This window comes from Triticum aestivum, chromosome 3D (assembly GCF_018294505.1).
Source record: "Triticum aestivum cultivar Chinese Spring chromosome 3D, IWGSC CS RefSeq v2.1, whole genome shotgun sequence".
NCBI lineage: Eukaryota > Viridiplantae > Streptophyta > Magnoliopsida > Poales > Poaceae > Triticum > Triticum aestivum.
In genome coordinates this window covers 501112076-501134065 of record NC_057802.1, presented here as the reverse complement: position 1 = coordinate 501134065, position 21990 = coordinate 501112076, and the positions used below count along the sequence as shown (strand labels likewise).

The 21990-nt window shown below is 44.3% G+C and overlaps 1 pseudogene; it reads right to left on the bottom strand.

Moving 5' to 3' along the window:
- Positions 1-6283: 6283 nt before the first annotated feature.
- Positions 6284-8185, bottom strand: LOC123076400 (anamorsin homolog; annotated as a pseudogene).
- Between the last annotated feature and the right edge of the window lie 13805 nt (positions 8186-21990).

Sequence of the window (21990 nt, the reverse complement as noted above, 5' to 3'; positions counted from 1 at the left end):
AACAGCAATTTACTTGCAAATCTATTCGCACTCCCTCAAACAGAGTTGTCTCGAGTTCAGAACTACAAATTAACATAACAAAAATGGGGGAGCATCAGCATAATGAAAATATTTTACTGCAGCTACTACTTAATTACTAACCCATTTCACATGTACGATCTTGGTTCTCATAATAATTTCTCTTAAACCTGAACCAGTACAATTTAGTTTACAAATTTCAACTTAAGTGACACGTAAAAACTAACTTCCATACTATTTGACCTAGCAAATACTTTGGGAGTACTATACAAGCATCTCACAGTTGACCAATAAGAACTCACTAACATGGAGGAACAGAACAAAACTAATATCTGAACCAATCCCGATATGTAAGCAGTTCATCTAAACTGAGAGCAGAGAGTTGAGCGTCGTACACATGTTAACCCAAGTTGGTGGTCGAGCTTGACAGTCCTCCCGGAGAACTCCGGCGTGCTCCTTTGGTCTGTGCTCCACGTCAATCTGACGGAAAAAAACCAAGAAGAGGAAAAACAGAGAGTCAACGAGATGTACTACAAGTGCGGAAGGTCGGACGACTACGGCCCGACTCATTAGTTAATCAAAAAATCAATCATACACTGTGGCGGTAGTCCCTCACGAAGGCGGTGAGGTGGGTGTCGTAGGCTAACCCAGGGTTCCGCACAAGGAAGCCATAGCTAGTACAACATCACCATGACTCATCCTCACCATCATTTGCTCCGATGGAATTGAGAAGTGTATGGACGAGTGGCACCACAGAGTGAGAATCCTGTCCCTGCAATCACACGAGAGGGATCAGAGGATGCACGCACGCAGGCACTCACATTAAGAAAGCATGTCACGCACACAAGCTGGGCCACCGCCGCGCGACCAGACTGGTTCGGCCGCGGTGCAGGCTGGGTCTGCCGCTGCGCGCCACGGAGGGCCCTGACGCCACTAGCAGCTTCCGCAGCAGGGCGCCCTCAAGGAATCCCAAGGGAGAGGGAGGAGAGAGCAGCTACTCCTGCAGCCGTCGTCATGCTTGGTAGCGTCCGATCTACCGCCGCCGCCACACGAGCGAAAGAAAACGAGATCGGATAGATAGGGTTTCCCTCCGGGAACAGAAGGTGGACGAGGGGAAAACATCGCTGCTTATATGCGTGGTTGAGCTGGCTTGAGCCCACGCAGAAAAGTTAAAGAAAGGGTGTTTGCTGGGCTTGACGGGCTATAGTCTATGCTGCGCCCGTCACATACGAAGTTAAGAATCCCTAGAAAAAAAACATAGGAAGTTAAGAACAGCCGAAACCAAGACGTGCCATGCCTATCCCGGTCGGGACAGACGAACAAATCGATCACATAGGCGCCGCGTAATAAATAACTAACCTTTTTTTTGGATCGGTAATAAATAAATAACCTGCTAAGTGTTACTAGTAGTATTTTTTTTGCGGGGTAAGTGTTACTAGTAGTATATGCGTGTATATATATAGTCCAGCACCATAATAAATATTTTTAGCACAAATTACATCAGTATCTTTTTTTTGCAGAAAAAACATTACATTTGTATCTGAACTCTAGCCTATTAGCAACGTCGTTAGTTCAGACCATAATGGTCCTGGGTTCAAACTCCCTGTACCAAAAAATTTCCCGTTAACTTCTATTTCCATTCATTTTTGTGATAGAACCAAATAACATCACCCCACGAAAATGCATGGATTCAAGGTTTTTCTTTTTTGCCCGGACACTTTCTATTTACATTATATGGAATAAAATAAGTTCTCCTCGGGCCATTATCTATCTATCTTAAATGGAACTAAAAATAATTACAGCGCTCAGTAGACTGTGAAAAAACTATGGTTGGTCCTTATGCCAACACTCGTAATATTCGGTGACTCTAGTAAGCTTGTCATGGAAATTACCAAACCATCATAGAAATTGGTAGCCAGGTGCGCTCATAGGCTAAAGCGATTCAGTGACGTCTACGACACTGATTTGCGGTAATCAGTGACGCCACCTACGAAAACATCACACATTAGGTATTTCTATGACGTTGTCCATCTCCGTCACGAGGATTTTCGTCACAGTATCTCAGTTTTCTTGTAGTGTGCAACGACCCTTGCCAGCATTAGATTCGAAAGTGAGGAGCTAAGCCAACCCCTTCTGCAACCGCCGCCCTTGCCCTTTCCCGATCTTCAAAATTTCGCCTAGATGCAGGTGCAGCCAAAGGAAAGGTGAGAAAACATATGATATTTTTGTTTTCTGTTAAGTCCATGGAAGATTTGATCCAAAATTTTGTAAGTGTTGTGGAATCTTGATCATGTAACAGATCCCGTAATTATTTTCTGAAGAGATTGTGTTCAGAATTTTAGCCAAGGGATTTTGGATATCACCCCCATTGTTGCAACACAGTTAGAAACAAGCAAGTAATTGTGTTTGCTTAATTCTGGGTTCATCATGCCCATGGGCAACACAATTGATAATTGGATTAGCATGGTTGTACCATCTTATCCCTTTGTCATTGCTGTTTTATAGGATGTTTAAAGTAAACAACAACGATGATTTTTTTTTCCGTATAAGCAAGGATTTGGTACAGTATCAGGTAATGTTCTATTCTTGATACTGTTATGGCAAAAGCACTAATACAGATTAATTAATCTACACATCATGCCATCATAGTTTGATTCATGATGTGCATGGTTACATTTTAGTAAACGTATTTACTTTCATGATGTCATGATTTTACTACAGATTTTGATCAACAAGGTTCATGATGTGTGTGTTTGTAAATTTTCCTTCCAGTTTTTATGGGATCATTATAGTGTTCATGTACCACAGTGTATTTGTCTATAAATTGTGTCAGGACAGTTGGCATCTGACATTTGAATACAATATTTAAAACAATATTTGTTTTCTGTTTCCTTCTTCCCATTAGGCGAAATAAGCATAGTTTATATTGCCTTAGCTACCTTACCATCATTTGCTTAACCTTTTGTTTGTAGAAATCCATGACGGATGATTTATAGCACATCTGAACTTCCCTGTACTTCAGAAATTGGCGAATCATGTGTATCCTGAAGATGCTTCTATATTTCCCTTCCAGATTTCCAGCATGGATGGTTAAACGTTGAGAAGTTTATAAGGATTTTCTCTACTTGGTTGGTTTTGAAATTCTAAGCATGTTTAATTAGCTTCAAGAGGTATAATATTCTAAACTCTGAAGCCTCTTACTATCTTGGTCCACCTTCTTCTCATAATGTGGCTTGCAAAGAATTAGAAATCTCGATTGTTTATAGTTGGTATTCATAAGTGAGGATCATTGAGCTATTAAGCTGATATGCTTTTACTCTTATGGCGTCTAAGTCACTACATGCAAATATTTGTACGTTCTTTTGTGGTCAGCATGTGTCACCATAACTTTTGCAATCTTCTACCGTGTCGCTTCATGTTGTAACCTAAAAGTGCACATAATTTATCACTTCAAGTTGTAGTCGTTTTACAGCTTGCAGATTATGTTTGACCTTCTCAACTCATTTTTTTCATGAAAATTCCACCAAATTGTTGTAGTTTTTCTTCCGCTGTTCATATTAGAAGACACGACTTATTTGAGTCCAAACAGAAAGACGTTAATTGGCCATGTTGTACTGCGAAACAAGAAACCCCTTCCATTTAAGCATTATACACACAACCATCATTTTGACCTTGGTGATCAACTAAATATATCGATAGTTTAGGAGCTATACTTAGTTTTGATTGCACAAGCTAGCAACCTACTCAAATGTGTCAAAATAGTCTCATTCAAACTTATGCAAACCTCTAAATTTTATCAATAGAACATCCGGCAACAACATCCCGCAGCAACGCGCGGGGAATCATCTAGTTTTGAAAAACAATCCTCCCACTTTGTCTATGAACATAATACTTCACAATTAATATATGAACATAATTTAAACAAGTACTTCATAATTAAACATTACTTCCATGCTCCAGCTATATAATTAAACATAGCTCAAACAAAAGTAAAGCCTAGCATAGACTCACCAAACTAAACATAATTAAACATCGCAAAAGTCAAGTCTGCCTACCATGAATATCACTAAAAATAGAGTTACAGATAAGCAAGTCTAGCTGTTCAGAGGAGGATAAAATGGCGACAACATCTTTGGCCGCCGCGTTCGTTAGCAGCGATGTCCTCCTACAGCTTGTCCATATGTCATTGAGGGCTCTGCAGCTGCCTCGTAGGCGACACAGTGCCTTGGAATTCACGAGCTCGACGTGATACAAGGTCTTGGAGGCCTCATACGCTGTGCTCCTTGGCAGCGCGTTTCTCCCTCGGGTTGATATTCCTGACCTCGCACGAACAAGAGGGGCCTTGATTGCACTGCACTCCTTAGTGGCATGGCATGTTGTTTGTGTGCAGTGATTTCCGTGCAATGCGACCGACAGGGGCAAAGATTGCTGCATCACCTTGTCCTTCTCCTGCTCGCGCTCCAGCTGATCATAGTAGTTGAGCTGGGGGTTCGACTCGAGAGATTGCAGTTCAGTTTTGTAGAACATTGGTTGCGCTGAATCAAATAATGCTAGGCAGTGGACGGGAACTCTCCACCAATTAACTAGAGGGCCTTGGTTTACTCCATTATCTCAGTCCACAGGTGTCGTATACAAAGCTGAAATACAGACCATTTTCCCTCGAAAGAAGGCTGGGCAGATCAGGGACAGAAAGCCATGCGGAAAAAAGAGATCAGGGACAGAAAGCTGGTATAGGCTAACACCTGAACTTCTGGAGAGAGCAATTACGCGCTATTTATATGATGTGAACATGGGATTCATTTGATTGTCACACACCAGATCATGCAGGTTTTGATGAATCAGTCATGCAGGAGGCAACATGAAGCGATGGGAACTAACCCAACATACTACGCGAAACTGCACAGTGCACACATCCTCCTGGTGGAGTTACTGGGTACATAATTTTTGTGCCGTGTACCAATGTGCAGCTGGCGTGATTCCTAGAACAATCACATTAGCATGGAACAAAGGGACGAATAAGTTGATTATCATGAACAAAGTCCAAGGAGTTCTTCATTCAAAAGCAGTCAGTTTTTTAATTTGGGTCACAGTCGGTTTCTTCGTCCAGTCAAGAGCAGACACGTTTACTTGCTCAGCATGTAGATTTTTTCCAAGTGTTATTGATAGACACTTTTTTTCAGTACCTAGACTCCCCATCAGTAGCCGGACAGAAACCAAACCTACTAATATTTGCTTCACACAGATCAATGCTTCCAAACACGTTAAAAAGAGTGCAACGCACTTACACATATTGCGGTTTGAATAAGCTTTAGCACGTATTGTAACATATGAGGGAGCGTCAGTTAAAGTGGGCACTACGCAAGCACCAGATTATTTCATATCTCTTACTGAATAGTATATCCAAAAGGAAGACAACTTGAATCAGCTGCCGGAACTCTTCAAGTATTTGCAGCAAGATAATTCCAAGACCATCCCCAAACACTTTGTCGTGTTTTTTTCTTTCGAAAAGGGGAATACCCTTCATCACGTGATGCACACAACCACTGTCATGGTTGGTTAGAGAACTCGAACTTCAATCTGAACAACTGGCCGAGTATCAGCAGAGCTTGCTATTGAAAATATAATATACTCCCTCTATAAACTAATATAAGAGTGTTTAGATCACTACTTTAATATTCTAAATGCTCTTATACTATTAGTTGACGGAGGGAGTAACATGGTGGTATCAGAAACATACTCAAGGAAAATCTAGCGAGACCATGGACATATTTCAAAGTTCTTTGGGTTAAAAGACAACCCTCTTTGTCCCACTTGTTTCTTCCTCCCGAGTATTCCAAAACGACACATACCAAACAAGTGCATAATGCAATCACAATATAGGAAAACAACTTCTTTGCAGCATTTTTTTCTCCATCAGCGTTGATCCGTATGTGGTCGCTACTCACTCCGACGGAGGCCAGGGAGCGTATGGTTACTGAATCTATCCGATGGGAGATGGTAGCTCGGACTATTTTCAACCAGTTTGGATGGCGGTTATGTAATAGGATAGGCAATTAGTTTTCCTGTCTTTCTTATGCCAGCCGGTTGTGGCTTCACCTTTCTTTTTGTGCTCTTTGTGAGCATTTTTTCGTTCTTTTGTTTTGAGACATGATGACTTGTGTTGAATCTATTTGCTTATTAATAAGTATGGCCGTATGCATCGTTCTGATGCAGAGGCCGGGGAGCTCCCCCTTTTAAAAAAGAAAAAAAATTCCATGTGTTCTTTTCACTTCAAGTTGGCAACTGACTGCAATGGCACAACAGGCTACACTCACCATCCATAGTTCCATACTTCACCGTGAAAAACGTAGCTTTCTTTCTAAAGAACAGACGGACAAATTGAGTAAGGCATTTCTTATCTGTACGTGGCTGCTCTCCATCATCATATGTAGGCCGAAAGGATATTGTCAGACAATGTAACTTGGCGATGAACAAACAGAACAGCCAGTGCATCGCATCAAAAGTAGCTCACCCAGTATCGTCAAGCACTTCTAGTGATTTAGTGAGAAGGAAAAAGAGTGATTACCTTCTCGCCCAACTTGAACGGTGCGAGGCCTCTGTATGGACAAGTACTGCACCGGAATGCATCGCCCAACCCACACTGAAATAAATTGCCGTTTCACAGGGAATCATGCAAGATATAATCAGCCAGTGACTAGACTCAATTCAGCTCAGTGCATGAATGCAATGACAAGTGGAAATCACCAGCAGCATTGTACATCTACCAACATTAATTTTACTTACACTGCCACAAGCTGACACGGGGCTATCGATCTGCTGTGCAGTGAGCCCCAGCTTCTCCACCTTCTGCTGAGCCTCAGCCCAGCCACAACTGCAGTTCTTGCATGCCTTATTTGTGGCTCACACTTCACAATCTCCCAGTGGTGAAACAACAGCAAACCTTTTAGCATATTGATCTATATTAAACATCTTCACCAAAATTAAACAGAGCCACTGGAAGCTGTGGTCTCTTCAAGGACTCCTCAGTCAAGACTCAAGAGACTGTCTTCGTCGATCAGTTCATCATCATAGTTGTCAATTTCAATCTCTGGAAGAGCCTTTATATATTGCTTTCTTCGGGGGGAAAGGAAAAACTCATACTCCAAGATGGCTTCTTTGTCTTGATCTGCAAATGATTCAAGTTAGCACTCACCAATAGAGAAAATGTGTGTACAGCAGCCTTAACCCATCGTCATACTCACAGTAACAGATTGCACACTATTCTGCAAGCTTGTAGCAGAACCTTGCAGTTCAACAAAACCGCCCATAAGTAGACGACCCTCGATGTAATTGTTTGGCTGATGCAGAAAAATAAGAAAATCAGGTGGTGATAAATTAACATTTAAGGCAACAGATGCAAGCAAAAACAGTTCCATGATTTACCTTCTGATCAGAGGAGGCTGTGATGCTCTGTACCAGAACAAGTCCGGAGTCCCCCAGCATTCAGCACTGGCTAATTTCAGCTGCCAATTGATCCCCGAAACTTTCCACCTTTGTAATGACAGACAGAACAGCACCAACAGACACGTCATCAAAAGGCAGCTTCCCACCTAACACATGCCAGCAAATAACTGTATAAATCAGGTTTATGACAGATTTAAGCTTATCCAAGGATATATGTCATACTGAAGCATGTCAGTATGAAAACCGAACACAACTAAGTGTTTACATACACAAACAATGGATCGTCTGTGTATATGCTAATAAGCTTCTAGTCTGAATATATTACTCAAAGAATCCATAGGCAGAAACTGCAATTAGTATTGCCGTAGATTGGTTGAAACTGAACCGCGGGCGAAGTTGGAACACAAGACCAAATCAGAACCAGCGCACGGGCAATATGCCAATAAGCAAGCGGCGATCTCAAATCTGATTCCAACCAAGCCCACGAGAATTATCATGCCCTTGGATTTAACAATTTAAACATGCTGCAGCAGTTCCTAATCCTAGCAAAGGCCACGCGCACGAACAAGCGGCTTCGGGTTGGCCAGGAACCCACCAAGCGAGGCGCACTGCGTGATGACGAACACCTCCTCCCGTGAGACCCAGGCGGCCAACGCCAGGTCCCCCGCCGCGCGAAGCGCAGTGCCAGTTCGTCCGTCACCGCGAGCGCCGCCAGTGCCGCCATGGAACGACTCGCTGGGTCTGCTTCTTCCCTTTCTTTTCTTTCCCAAGGGCAAGTTGGTCATTTCATACAACCCTCGATGTAGGGCGTATGAAATTTACTCTCTTGAAGCAAGTGCATAATCCCGAATTAGGCATTATGATTAGTAGTTTGATTGGCGAAACGAAGCATAGCTCAACTAACTCCTTAGCTTACCCGAGAGTTCACAAAACGTTACTAACAATTAATGTCTTACAGGGTACATACTAGCTAACCACATTGAGCTAACTTGCGTCTTTGCACGGACAATTGGAGAACGCTATGCACCACGATAGGCAAACCGGCCTGGACACCCGAGGGACACGACACCGTAGTTGATTGGTGCGCGGACAAGCCGAAGAACATGCGCGTCATCATCTCATTGGTCCTTTGGGAACTCTGGAAACATCGTAATGCCATTGTGTTTGACGGCGCCTCTCCCTCGCAGACTGGACTCATCACGAGGACCGTGGAGGAGGGGACTGCTTGGTTTAGGGCTGGACTGCTTAAGGGTGGCTGGAATGGTGTAGCCGCGGAATTATCGAGGTGGGCGCGAGGTGAGTAGTCATAGGGTCTTTCTAGTTTCACGCAGATGCAGAAGCTTGGCTCATGATGTACTAAAATTGTAACATCAACGGTGGATTTGGGCTCTCTACCCATCCCTTCTTTATAATATAATACGCACACTCGTGCGTATTCGAGAAAAAAAAGACATATGGGGTTGTCATGATCTAGTTTGTTCTTAATTTTCAGTGTACAACTACAACCCCTGGTTAAGAAGCAGGTCATCAGGATATTGATTGCTTTGATGGATAGGCAGCTCGACATCCGATGCTTACGCAGCCGAACGTGGCACATTCACTAGCCCGCCCGGAAGGCAAAAAACCCTGCAGTGGGCGTCATTTTGTAGTGCCTTTTTTTTTTTCTTGTAGCAAGTTTGTGCATATGCTGAAAATCGGGGTTGCCCATAATATTTGCTAGAAGTTATGTCCATCGCTCATATATATTCCATCATTTGAACCAGTCTTCTAGCGCATCCAATGGTAAGTTGGTAACTAACGATATGTGATGCACACTTAACTGAACCATCCGCTTTAGAATTATGAGACATCGACGTGAGCTCGTAGATGTAAGCCATTAATTTGCAGGATCGGCAGGAGTCTTGGTCATTGCAACGCCAGCTACTGCTTCAGGCTCGACTTGCTTTATTTGTCAGCAGCCTCATCAAACTCGATGCGCTCTTCATTTGATACAATGCATGTACCGATGTACCCATGAGGAAGATTGTCAACAAACCTAGCTCTACTACTCTTCTTTTTATAACTTCTCACTTTATTACTGAATAATGTTTACAGAGATAGATAACAAATCTATGATATGAACGGCCAAATATGTTGACCGGATTCTAGACATAAAGACCAATGAGCTAAGTTGTGGGCTTCTTCATTGGATTTTCTTCCCCCGTAGACAAATGAGACTTCATCGAAACCGAATCTTCAAGCTTCAATCTCTTGGATAACATATGCATAGACGCCACTAGAGCCTCTATTAATATCATTCACAACCAGCTCACAATCTGAAGCAATTAAAAGACGACGGAGGGACGAGTCTTGGTTCTAACTTTCTTCAATCTTTACTGAGATGGACATATGGTTTGTAATTTGTAGAAGATTATGTCGCTTGCTCTAGTTAACCAAATTTCAGGACATGCCAAAACACCAGAAACACTTGTGAAAAGAATTAATAGTACAACTGGCAGCAGTAGCGCGGGCACCACTTGATTTATTATCTATTTCTTTTCCTTTCAATTTAGACAATCAATTTCTTGCTAAGTTGTTTACTTCAGTTGTAGCCATGTGAGTTAGGAGGCTGGGAGATTTATACATGAATCTCACTATCTCAGTTACGTGTGGTACTTGGCTGTTACTGACATCTTCAACTTAGAAGGAATTAAACAGAGATATATAACGGTCGGCAACATCAGCGTAGACATCGCTCGATTAACAACATTGTTTTTTATTTATTTTGCGTGTGCACCCAATAGGTGCTTGTGTATTGACAATGAGCGTGTTTATACTGTCATTTACATGCCCCTCGCACGGTAACAAATACCAGGCATACTTCCTAGAATCATATTGACACAAGACCGGTGAGAGTTTAACAATTTAACCTCAAACTCTAGCGTGACTCCTTAGCCTCCACTTCCAACCCCTTCTCCACCTCCACACCCCAATAAATACTATCCTCAAGCGACGCATTGAACCAACATAGTTGTGCTAGGCAGTGGATGGGAACTCCAAAAAGTTCTTACGGAAGTGTTTGGTCTACTCCAGTATCTCAGATTCTCATTAAACAGTAAGATATATGAAGTTTAGACGCATCTCGGTTCCCTCGAAAGAACTAAGACCTGCGCTCCCTGGGAGAGCAATTAGCGGCCAATTTATATATATGACATGAGCATGCAACTCATATGATTATCATAGCCAAGATCATGCATATTTGATAGACCATGCTACATGCGTGCTATAGCCGTGAGAGACTGCAGTGGACTTCACGTCATCTTAGGACAGGACGTGTTTGTTCATTGCTTGCAACGGCCCCTAAGCCGTTTCCACGCCTAGGAAGTAGTACCACCGTCCGAACGCCGCGGTCTGGACTTGATCCTTGCGGTTCTCGGCGGCCGCTATCCTAACGAGCTCGTGTTGTATGCGCTCAGGATCACTTTTTTTCAAATAACTCAGGATCACATTTGACCGGAGCACATGTAGACCATGATGGATAGACCAGCCTCGGCCCTCAGGCGAGGGAAAATTCAGTGGCGGAGGCAGGAATAAATTTGGGTTGTGGCGGGTCGATAAAGGAGAAAACAAAGTAAATTGCATTGATCCATTAAATTAATATTATTTTGTGCTCAATAAGTACAATATAATTGGATAATGTTAAAAGTAAAAAGTAGCCATTCAAAATACCTCACTAAATGAAGATTATATGGATAATTGATCAACAATTTATGTAATACATTAAAAATCATGACAGTCAAGAGGAAACTTTGGAATCCTCGCAAAAAAGAAAGAAAGAGGAAACTTTGGGACGCGGAGTTTTGGCTCCCGAGCTCATCCGCACCCACGCTCAGAAAAAAAATCAAAACAAATACTAGAAAAATTCAAAAAATTCAAAAAACAATTTGGGTGGTAGATAATTTGACGCGTGAGGTCCGCTCCAAATTTCAACTCATTTGAATATCTGAGCAGCTCTCGGCAAAAAAGACAAAATCGGGGTCTGTAAATGTTCGACGAGATTTTGCACTATAAATAATATGAAAGTAAGGAGGAAGGATACTTTCTCTGTAAAAAAAGAGTTTTCTAAATGATGACTTGTACCAATAATATTTAGGTCACATGGAGCAAGAAGTGCTTATGTGTGCCCACCTATATTGCGTGTGCATGGCGCCTATATTGCATGTGCGTGGGCTTATGAACTACACTTCGCCCAAAGTAATCGTTAATGGGCTAATGGCCAGCTAGTTAAAATTAGCCCAGGATGATAAATAAATACATCCATGCACACGTACGTCAAGCGCGTACAAATACATGACCAAATGCCCGTATACCGGCCGGCACGCCGGCAGATACACGAACAGTACCCGCCACGCTCGTTATGGATTGGGGTGCACGTGTTTGGATGGATATGCTGGCATCGGGTGTAACATACCTTTGTGAGCTATCCTAAAAAAATACCTTTGAGCTTGTACGAGGCTGCTTAGGCATGGAATCAAATAGAGTATTTTCAAAATAAAGATCTGGATGCGCCCAATAGGCAAGCGAACATCTCGCACGGCACGGCACGAGAGAAAAAAAAAGGAAAGTAAATCTCACGGACGTGTACATCGCTCCGGCTGGGCAACCTTAATCTCTCCACGCCTATAAATAAAGGCAGAAGTGCTCGACCAGGGCGGCAAAAAACAACCCCATGCATGGCACGAAGCGAAGACGCGCCCGTCGCGGCGGCGTCTAGGGAACAAAGGAGAGAAGGAACGCAGCGCAGGAGGTGACAGCGCGCCCGTGGCCGCGCGTTCGCCAACACACGAAGCTCAGGAGGAAGAAGCTGGCCACGGCGAGCTGCAGGCGCCGAGGAGATGAAGAAACGGGAGAGAGCTCCGCTGACTAATTATTTTGTTACTATGCCTTTCAGTGCTACGTGAGAAGGCCAGGCAAAGACCGGAGGCAGAGGAGACGAGGAGGCCGTCAGCCCCAGAGGATTTAGAGGGAGGTGCCGCCTCGCCGGCCGCGTCCGACTGACGCGTCGTGGTGCCGAGCACGTTGCCGAGATGACGTGCATTGTAATGGATAGCAACTGCATGCATGCGTCTATGGTACGTATAATACTTTTTTAAGCAGGTTCACCGCGACGTCGATCGCACGGAGGGAAAGAGACGCACTGAGGTGGCAGCGTCGAGCAAGAGAAAGGAGGCGAGAATGAAGGAAATATGCCCTAGAGGCAATAATAAAGTATTATATATTTCCTTATATCATGATAAATGTTTATTATTCATGCTAGAATTGTATTAACCGGAATCATTTGATTAACGGGATCACCTCATTAGGAGAATGACGTGATTGACATGACCCATTTCGTTAGCTTAGCACCCGATCGTTTAGTATGTTGCTATTGCTTTCTTCATGACTTATACATGTTCCTATGACTATGAGATTATGCAACTCCCGTTTACCGGAGGAACACTTTGTGTGCTACCAAACGTCACAACGTAAATGGGTGATTATAAAGGTGCTCTACAGGTGTCTCCAAAGGTACTTGTTGGGTTGGCATATTTTGAGATTAGGATTTGTCACTCCGATTGTCGGAGAGGTATCTCTGGGCCCACTCGGTAATGCACATCACTATAAGCCTTGCAAGCATTGTGACTAATGAGTTAGTTGCGGGATGATGTATTACGGAACGAGTAAAGAGACTTGCCGGTAACGAGATTGAACTAGGTATCGAGATACCGACGATCGAATCTCGGGCAAGTAACATACCGATGACAAAGGGAACAACGTATGTTGTTATGCGGTCTGACCGATAAAGATCTTCGTAGAATATGTGGGAGCCAATATGGACATCCAGGTCCCGCTATTGGTTATTGACCGGAGAGGTGTCTCGGTCATGTCTACATAGTTCTCGAACCCAAAGGGTCCGCACGCTTAAAGTTACGATGACAGTTATATTATGAGTTTATATGTTTTGATGTACCGAAGGTTGTTCGGAGTCCCGGATGTGATCACGGACATGACGAGGAGTCTCGAAATGGTCGAGACATAAAGATTGATATATTGGACGACTATATTCGGACACCGAAAGTGTTTCGGATTAAACTGGAGTGCCGGAGGGTTACCGGAACCCCCCGGGGAAGTATTGGGCCTTAGTGGGCCTTGAGGGGAGAGAGAGGGCAGCAGCCAGGAGGTGGCGCGCCCCCTCCCAAGGGAGTCCTAGTTGGACTAGGAGAGGGGGGCGCAGCCCCCTTTCCCTCTCCCTCTCCCTCTCTTTCCTTCCACCCCTCTTTTCCTAGTAGGACTAGGAAAGGGGAGTCCTACTCCTACTAGGAGGACTCCCCCCCTCTCCTTGGCGCGCCCAAAGGCAGCCGGCCTCCCCCTTGCTCCTTTATATACGGGGGCAGGGGGCACCTCTATACACACTTGATATACGATATTTTAGCCGTGTGCGGTGCCCCCTCCACCATATTACACCTCGATAATACCGTTGCGGAGCTTAGGCGAAGCCCTGCGTCGGTGGAACATCATCATCGTCACCACGCCGTCGTGCTGATGAAACTCTCCCTCAACACTCGGCTGGATCGGAGTTCGAGGGACGTCGTCATCGAGCTGAACGTGTGTAGAACTTGGAGGTGCCGTACGTTCGGTACTTGATCGGTCGGATCATGAAGACGTACGACTACATCAACCGCGTTGTGATAATGCTTCCGCTATCGGTCTACGAGGGTACGTGGACAACACTCTCCCCTCTCGTTGCTATGCATCACCATGATCTTGCGTGTACATAGGAATTTTTTTGAAATTACTACGTTCCCCAACAGTGGCATCCGAGCCTGGTTTTATGCGTTGATGCTATGCACGAGTAGAACACAAGTGAGTTGTGGGCGATATAAGTCATACTGCTTACCAGCATGTCATACTTTGGTTCGGCGGTATTGTGAGATGAAGTGGCCCGGACCGACATTACGCGTACGCTTACGCGAGACTGGTTTCACCGTTGCGAGCACTCGTTGCTTAAAGGTGACCGGCGGGTGTCTGTCTCTCTCACTTTAGTTGAACAGAGTGTGGCTACGCCCGGTCCTTGCGAAGGTTAAAACAGCACCAACTTGACAAACTATCGTTGTGGTTTTGATGCGCAGGTAAGAACGGTTCTTGCTAAGCCCGTAGCAGCCACGTAAAACATGCAACAACAAAGTAGAGGACGTCTAACTTGTTTTTGCAGGGCATGTTGTGATGTGATATGGTTAAGACATGATGTGATATAATTTGTTGTATGAGATGATCATGTTTTGTAACCGAGTTATCGGCAACTGGTAGGAGCCATATGGTTGTCGCTTTATTGTATGAGATGCAATCACCATGTAATAGTTTTACTTTATCACTAAGCGGTAGCGATAGTCGTAAAAGCAATAAGTTGGCGAGACGACAACGATACTACGATGGAGATCAAGGTGTCGCGCCGGTGACGATGGTGATCATGACGGTGCTTCGGAGATGGAGATCACGAGCACGGTGCTTCGGAGATAGAGATCACAAGCACAAGATGATGATGGCCATATCATATCACTTACATTGATTGCATGTGATGTTAATCCTTTATGCATCTTATCTTGCTTTGATTGACGGTAGCATTATAAGATGATCTCTCACTAAAATTTCAAGATAAAAGTGTTCTCTCTGAGTATGCACCGTTGCGAAAGTTCTTCGTGCTGAGACACCACGTGATGATCGGGTGTGGTAAGCTCTACGTTCAAATACAACGGGTGCAAAACAGTTGCACACGTGGAATACTCAGGTTAAACTTGACGAGCCTAGCATATGCAGATATGGCCTCGGAACACAGAGACCGAAAGGTCGAGCGTGAATCATATAGTAGATATGATCAACATAGTGATGTTCACCATTGAAACTACTCCATCTCACGTGATGATCGGACATGGTTTAGTTGATTTGAATCACGTAATCACTTAGATGATTAGAGGGATATCTATCTAAGTGGGAGTTCTTAAGTAATATAATTAATTGAACTTAAATTTATCATGAACTTAGTACCTGATAGTATCTTGCTTGTCTATGTTAATTGTAGATAAATGGCCCGTGCTGTTGTTCCGTTGAATTTTAATGCGTTCCTTGAGAAAGCTAAGTTGAAAGATGATGGTAGCAATTACACGGACTGGGTCCATAACCTGAGGATTATCCTCATTGCTGCACAGAAGAATTACGTCCTGGAAGCACCGCTAGGTGCCAGGCCTCCTGCAAGAGCTACGCCAGAAGTTATGAACGTCTGGCAGAGCAAAGCTGATGACTACTCAATAATTCAGTGTGCCATGCTTTACGGCTTAGAACCGGGTCTTCAACGACGTTTTAACGTCATGGAGCATATGAGATGTTCCAGGAGTTGAAGTTAATATTTCAAGCAAATGCCCGGATTGAGAGATATGAAGTCTCCAATAAGTTCTATAGCTGCAAGATGGAAGAGAATAGTTCTGTCAGTGAGCATATACTCAGAATGTCTGGGTATAATAATCACTTGATTCAACTGGGAGTTCAACTTCCGGATGATTGCGTCATTGACATAATTCTTCAATCACTGCAACCAAGCTACAAGAGCTTCGTGATGAACTATAACATGCAAGGGATGGATAAGACAATTCCCGAGCTCTTCGCAATGCTAAAGGCAGCGGAGGTAGAAATCAAAAAGGAGCATCAAGTGTTGATGGTCAGTAAAACCACTAGTTTCAAGAAAAAGGGCAAAGGGAAGAAGAAGGGGAACTTCAAGAAGAACAACAAGCAAGTTGCTGTTCAGGAGAAGAAATCCAAGTCTGGACCTAAGCCTGAAACTGAGTGCTTCTACTGTAAGCAGACTGGTCACTGGAAGCGGAACTGCCCCAAGTATTTGGCGGATAAGAAGGATGGCAAAGTTAACAAAGGTATATGTGATATACATGTTATTGATGTGTACCTTACTAATACTCGCAGTAGCACCTGGGTATTTGATACTGGTTCTGTTGCTAATATTTGCAACTCAAAACAGGGCTACGGATTAAGCGAAGATTGGCTAAGGACGAGGTGACGATGCGCATGGGAAATGGTTCCAAAGTCGATGTGATCGCCGTCGGCACGCTACCTCTACATCTACCTTCGGGATTAGTTTTAGACCTAAATAATTGTTATTTGGTGCCAGCGTTGAGCATGAACATTATATCTAGATCTTGTTTAATGCGAGACGGTTATTCATTTAAATCAGAGAATAATGGTTGTTCTATTTATACGAATAATATCTTTTATGGTCCTGCACCCTTGAAGAGTGGTCTATTTTTAATGAATCTCGATAGTAGTGATACACATATTCATAATGTCGAAGCCAAAAGATGCAGAGTTGATAATGACAGTGGAACTTATTTGTGGCACTGCCGTTTGGGTCATATCGGTGTAAAGCGCATGAAGAAACTCCATACTGATGGAATTTTGGAATCACTTGGTACTTGCGAACCGTGCCTCATGGGCAAGATGACCAAAACACCGTTCTCCGGAACTATGGAGAGAGCAACAGATTTGTTGGAAATCATACATACAGATGTATGTGGTCCGATGAATATTGAGGCTCGTGGCGGATATCGTTATTTTCTCACCTTCACAGATGATTTGAGCAGATATGGGTATATCTACTTAATGAAGCATAAGTCTGAAACATTTGAAAAGTTCAAAGAATTTCAGAGTGAAGTTGAAAATCATCGTAACAAGAAAATAAAATTCCTACGATCTGATCGTGGAGGAGAATATTTGAGTTACGAGTTTGGACTACATTTGAAACAATGCGGAATAGTTTCGCAACTCACGCCACCCGGAACACCACAGCGTAATGGTGTGTCCGAACGTCGTAATCGTACTTTATTAGATATGGTGCGATCTATGATGTCTCTTACTGATTTACCGCTATCGTTTTGGGGTTATGCTTTAGAGACGGCTGCATTCACTCTAAATAGAACACCATCGAAGTCCGTTGAGACGACGCCTTATGAACTATGGTTTGGCAAGAAACCAAAGTTGTCGTATCTTAAAGTTTGGGGTTGCGATGCTTATGTGAAGAAACTTCAACCTGATAAGCTCGAACCTAAATCGGAGAAATGTGTCTTCATAGGATACCCAAAGGAGACTGTTGGGTACACCTTCTATCACAGATCCGAAGGCAAGATATTCGTTGCTAAGAATGGATCCTTTCTAGAGAAGGAGTTTCTCTCGAAAGATGTGAGTGGGAGGAAAGTAGAACTTGATGAGGTAACTGTACCTGCTCCCTTATTGGAAAGTAGATCATCACATAAATCAGTTTCTGCGACACCTACACCAATTAGTGAAGAAGTTAATGATAATGATCATGAAACTTCAGATCAAGTTATTACTGAACCTCGTAGGTCAACTAGATCAAGATCCGCACCAGAGTGGTACGGCAATCCTGTTCTGGAGGTCATGTTACTAGACCATGACGAACCTACGAACTATGAAGAAGCGATGGTGAGCCCAGATTCCGCAAAATGGCTTGAAGCCATGAAATCCGAGATGGGATCCATGTATGAGAACAAAGTATGGACTTTGGTTGACTTGCCCGATGGTCGGCAAGCCATTGAAAATAAATGGATCTTCAAGAAGAAGACTGACGCTGATGGTAATGTTACTGTCTATAAAGCTCGACTTGTTGCGAAAGGTTTTCGACAAGTTCAAGGGATTGACTACGATGAGACCTTCTCACCCGTAGCGATGCTTAAGTCTGTTCGAATCATGTTAGCAATTGCCACATTTTATGATTATGAAATTTGGCAAATGGATGTCAAAACTGCATTCCTGAATGGATTTCTGGAAGAAGAGTTGTATATGATGCAACCGGAAGGTTTTGTCGATCCAAAGGGAGCTAACAAAGTGTGCAAGCTCCAGCGATCCATTTATGGACTGGTGCAAGCCTCTCGGAGTTGGAATAAACGCTTTGATAGTGTGATCAAGGCATGTGGTTTTATACAGACTTTTGGAGAAGCCTGTATTTACAAGAAAGTGAGTGGGAGCTCGATAGCATTTCTGATATTATATGTGGATGACATATTACTGATTGAAAATGATATAGAATTTCTGGATAGCATAAAGGGATACTTGAATAAGAGTTTTTCAATGAAAGACCTCGGTGAAGCTGCATATATATTAGGCATTAAGATCTATAGAGATAGATCAAGACGCTTGATTGGACTTTCACAAAGCACATACCTTGACAAAGTTTTGAAGAAGTTCTAAATGGATCAAGCAAAGAAAGGGTTCTTGCCTGTACTACAAGGTGTGAGATTGAGTAAGACTCAATGACCGACCACTGCAGAAGATAGAGAGAAGATGAAAGATGTTCCCTATGCTTCAGCCATAGGCTCTATCATGTATGCAATGCTGTGTACCAGACCTGATGTGTCCCTTGCTATAAGTTTAGCAGGGAGGTACCAAAGTAATCCAGGAGTGGATCACTGGACAGCGGTCAAGAACATCCTGAAATACCTGAAAAGGACTAAGGATATGTTTCTCGTTTATGGAGGTGACAAAGAGCTCATCGTAAGGGGTTACGTTGATGCAAGCTTTGACACTGATCCGGACGATTCGAAATCGCAAACCGGATACGTATTTACATTGAACGGTGGAGCTGTCAGTTGGTGCAGTTCTAAGCAAAGTGTCGTGGCGGGATCTACGTGTGAAGCGGAATACATAGCTGCTTCGGAAGCAGCAAATGAAGGAGTCTGGATGAAGGAGTTCATATCCGATCTAGGTGTCATACCTAGTACATCGGGACCAATGAAAATCTTTTGTGACAATACTGGTGCAATTGCCTTAGCAAAGGAATCCAGATTTCACAAGAGAACCAAGCACATCAGAAGACGCTTCAATTCCATCCAGGATTTAGTCCAGGTGGGAGACATAGAAGTTTGCAAGATACATACGGATCTGAATGTTGCAGACCCGTTGACTAAGCCTCTTCCACGAGCAAAACATGATCAGCACCAAGACTCCATGGGTGTAAGAATCATTACTATGTAATCTAGATTATTGACTCTAGTGCAAGTGGGAGACTGAAGGAAATATGCCCTAGAGGCAATAATAAAGTATTATATATTTCCTTATATCATGATAAATGTTTATTATTCATGCTAGAATTGTATTAACCGGAAACATAATACATGTGTGAATACATAGACAAACAGAGTGTCACTAGTATGCCTCTACTTGACTAGCTCGTTAATCAAAGATGGTTATGTTTCCTAGCCATAGACATGAGTTGTCATTTGATTAACGGGATCACCTCATTAGGAGAATGACGTGATTGACATGACCCATTCGTTAGCTTAGCACCCGATCGTTTAGTATGTTGCTATTGCTTTCTTCATGACTTATACATGTTCCTATGACTATGAGATTATGCAACTCCCGTTTACCGGAGGAACACTTTGTGTGCTACCAAACGTCACAACGTAAATGGGTGATTATAAAGGTGCTCTACAGGTGTCTCCAAAGTTACTTGTTGGGTTGGCGTATTTCGAGATCAGGATTTGTCACTCCGATTGTCGGAGAGGTATCTCTGGGCCCACTCGGTAATGCACATCACTATAAGCCTTGCAAGCATTGTGACTAATGAGTTAGTTGCGGGATGATGTATTACGGAACGAGTAAAGAGACTTGCCGGTAACGAGATTGAACTAGGTATCGAGATACCGACGATCGAATCTCGGGCAAGTAACATACCGATGACAAAGGGAACAACGTATGTTGTTATGCGGTCTGACCGATAAAGATCTTCGTAGAATATGTGGGAGCCAATATGGACATCCAGGTCCCGCTATTGGTTATTGACCGGAGAGGTGTCTCGGTCATGTCTACATAGTTCTCGAACCCAAAGGGTCCGCACGCTTAAAGTTACGATGACAGTTATATTATGAGTTTATATGTTTTGATGTACCGAAGGTTGTTCGGAGTCCCGGATGTGATCATGGACATGACGAGGAGTCTCGAAATGGTCGAGACATAAAGATTGATATATTGGACGACTATATTCGGACACCGGAAGTGTTCCGGAGAAGTTTCGGATTAAACCAGAGTGCCGGAGGGTTACCGGAACCCCCCGGGGAAGTATTGGGCCTTAGTGGGCCTTGAGGGGAGAGAGAGGGCAGCACCCAGGAGGTGGCGCGCCCCCTCCCAAGGGGAGTCCTAGTTGGACTAAGAGAGGGGGGCGCAGCCCCCTTTCCCTCTCCCTCTCCCTCTCTTTCCTCCCCCCTCTTTTCCTAGTAGGACTAGGAAAGGGGAGTCCTACTCCTACTAGGAGGAGGACTCCCCCCCTCTCCTTGGCGCGCCCAAAGGCAGCCGGCCCCCCCCTTGCTCCTTTATATACGGGGGCAGGGGGGCACCTCTATACACACTTGATATACGATATTTTAGCCGTGTGCGGTGCCCCCCTCCACCATATTACACCTCGATAATACCGTTGCGGAGCTTAGGCGAAGCCCTGCGTCGGTGGAACATCATCATCGTCACCACGCTGTCGTGCTGACGAAACTCTCCCTCAACACTCGGCTGGATCGGAGTTCGAGGGACGTCATCGAGCTGAACGTGTGTAGAACTTGGAGGTGCCGTACGTTCGGTACTTGATCGGTCGGATCGTGAAGACGTACGACTACATCAACCGCGTTGTGATAACGCTTCCGCTGTCGGTCTACGAGGGTACATGGACAACACTCTCCCCTCTCGTTGCTATGCATCACCATGATCCTGCGTGTACGTAGGAATTTTTTTTGAAATTACTACGTTCCCCAACAGAAAACACATCCATGAGAGCCAGCAACAAGCACACATCCGCAGGCTCCCGCACGCACAGAGAAGACGAGGAGGCGTGCCCCTGGCCACAACGTCGAGGATATCAGAGGGTGCACCCATGCGGCGGCGCGTACGCCAAGGGGACGCAGCGACGGCATCCTCACACGGAAGCAGAGCATCGAAAAGCAGATGAACGTGCCTGTGGGAGGACTTTTGGCGGTGCAATAATCTTTCTTTTTCTATGTGTTATCATCTATTTTGCAGAATGACCTCCGCACGACGCGCCTAGCAGAAGTGGCCAAGGACGATGCAGCACTCTTCTCAGAGTTGAGGAGGCGAACGACACGGCCAACAGAGGTGGCCGCGGATGAAGAGGCGCTCTTCTCGTACCAGGTGCTATCGAGGCGGCGGACGACACGCCCGGCAGTGGTGGCCGCGGACGTAGCGGCACTCTTTCTTGTACCAGATGCAATGAAGACGGCGGACGACGATGCAGGACAAGGAGCCTGCATCAACAACGCCAGGCCCATCGCCAACATCATCAACCCAGTGCCGCGGAGGATTGCGGTGTGGAGCTCGCAGGGAGGACGTAGGTGTGGCGCTCGTTGGGGACGCCATCGACGTCTGCTTCGTCAAGATGGAGCCTGGAGGCGTGGAGGCTCGCGTGGATGCCACCGCCTTGTCGCGGTGGAT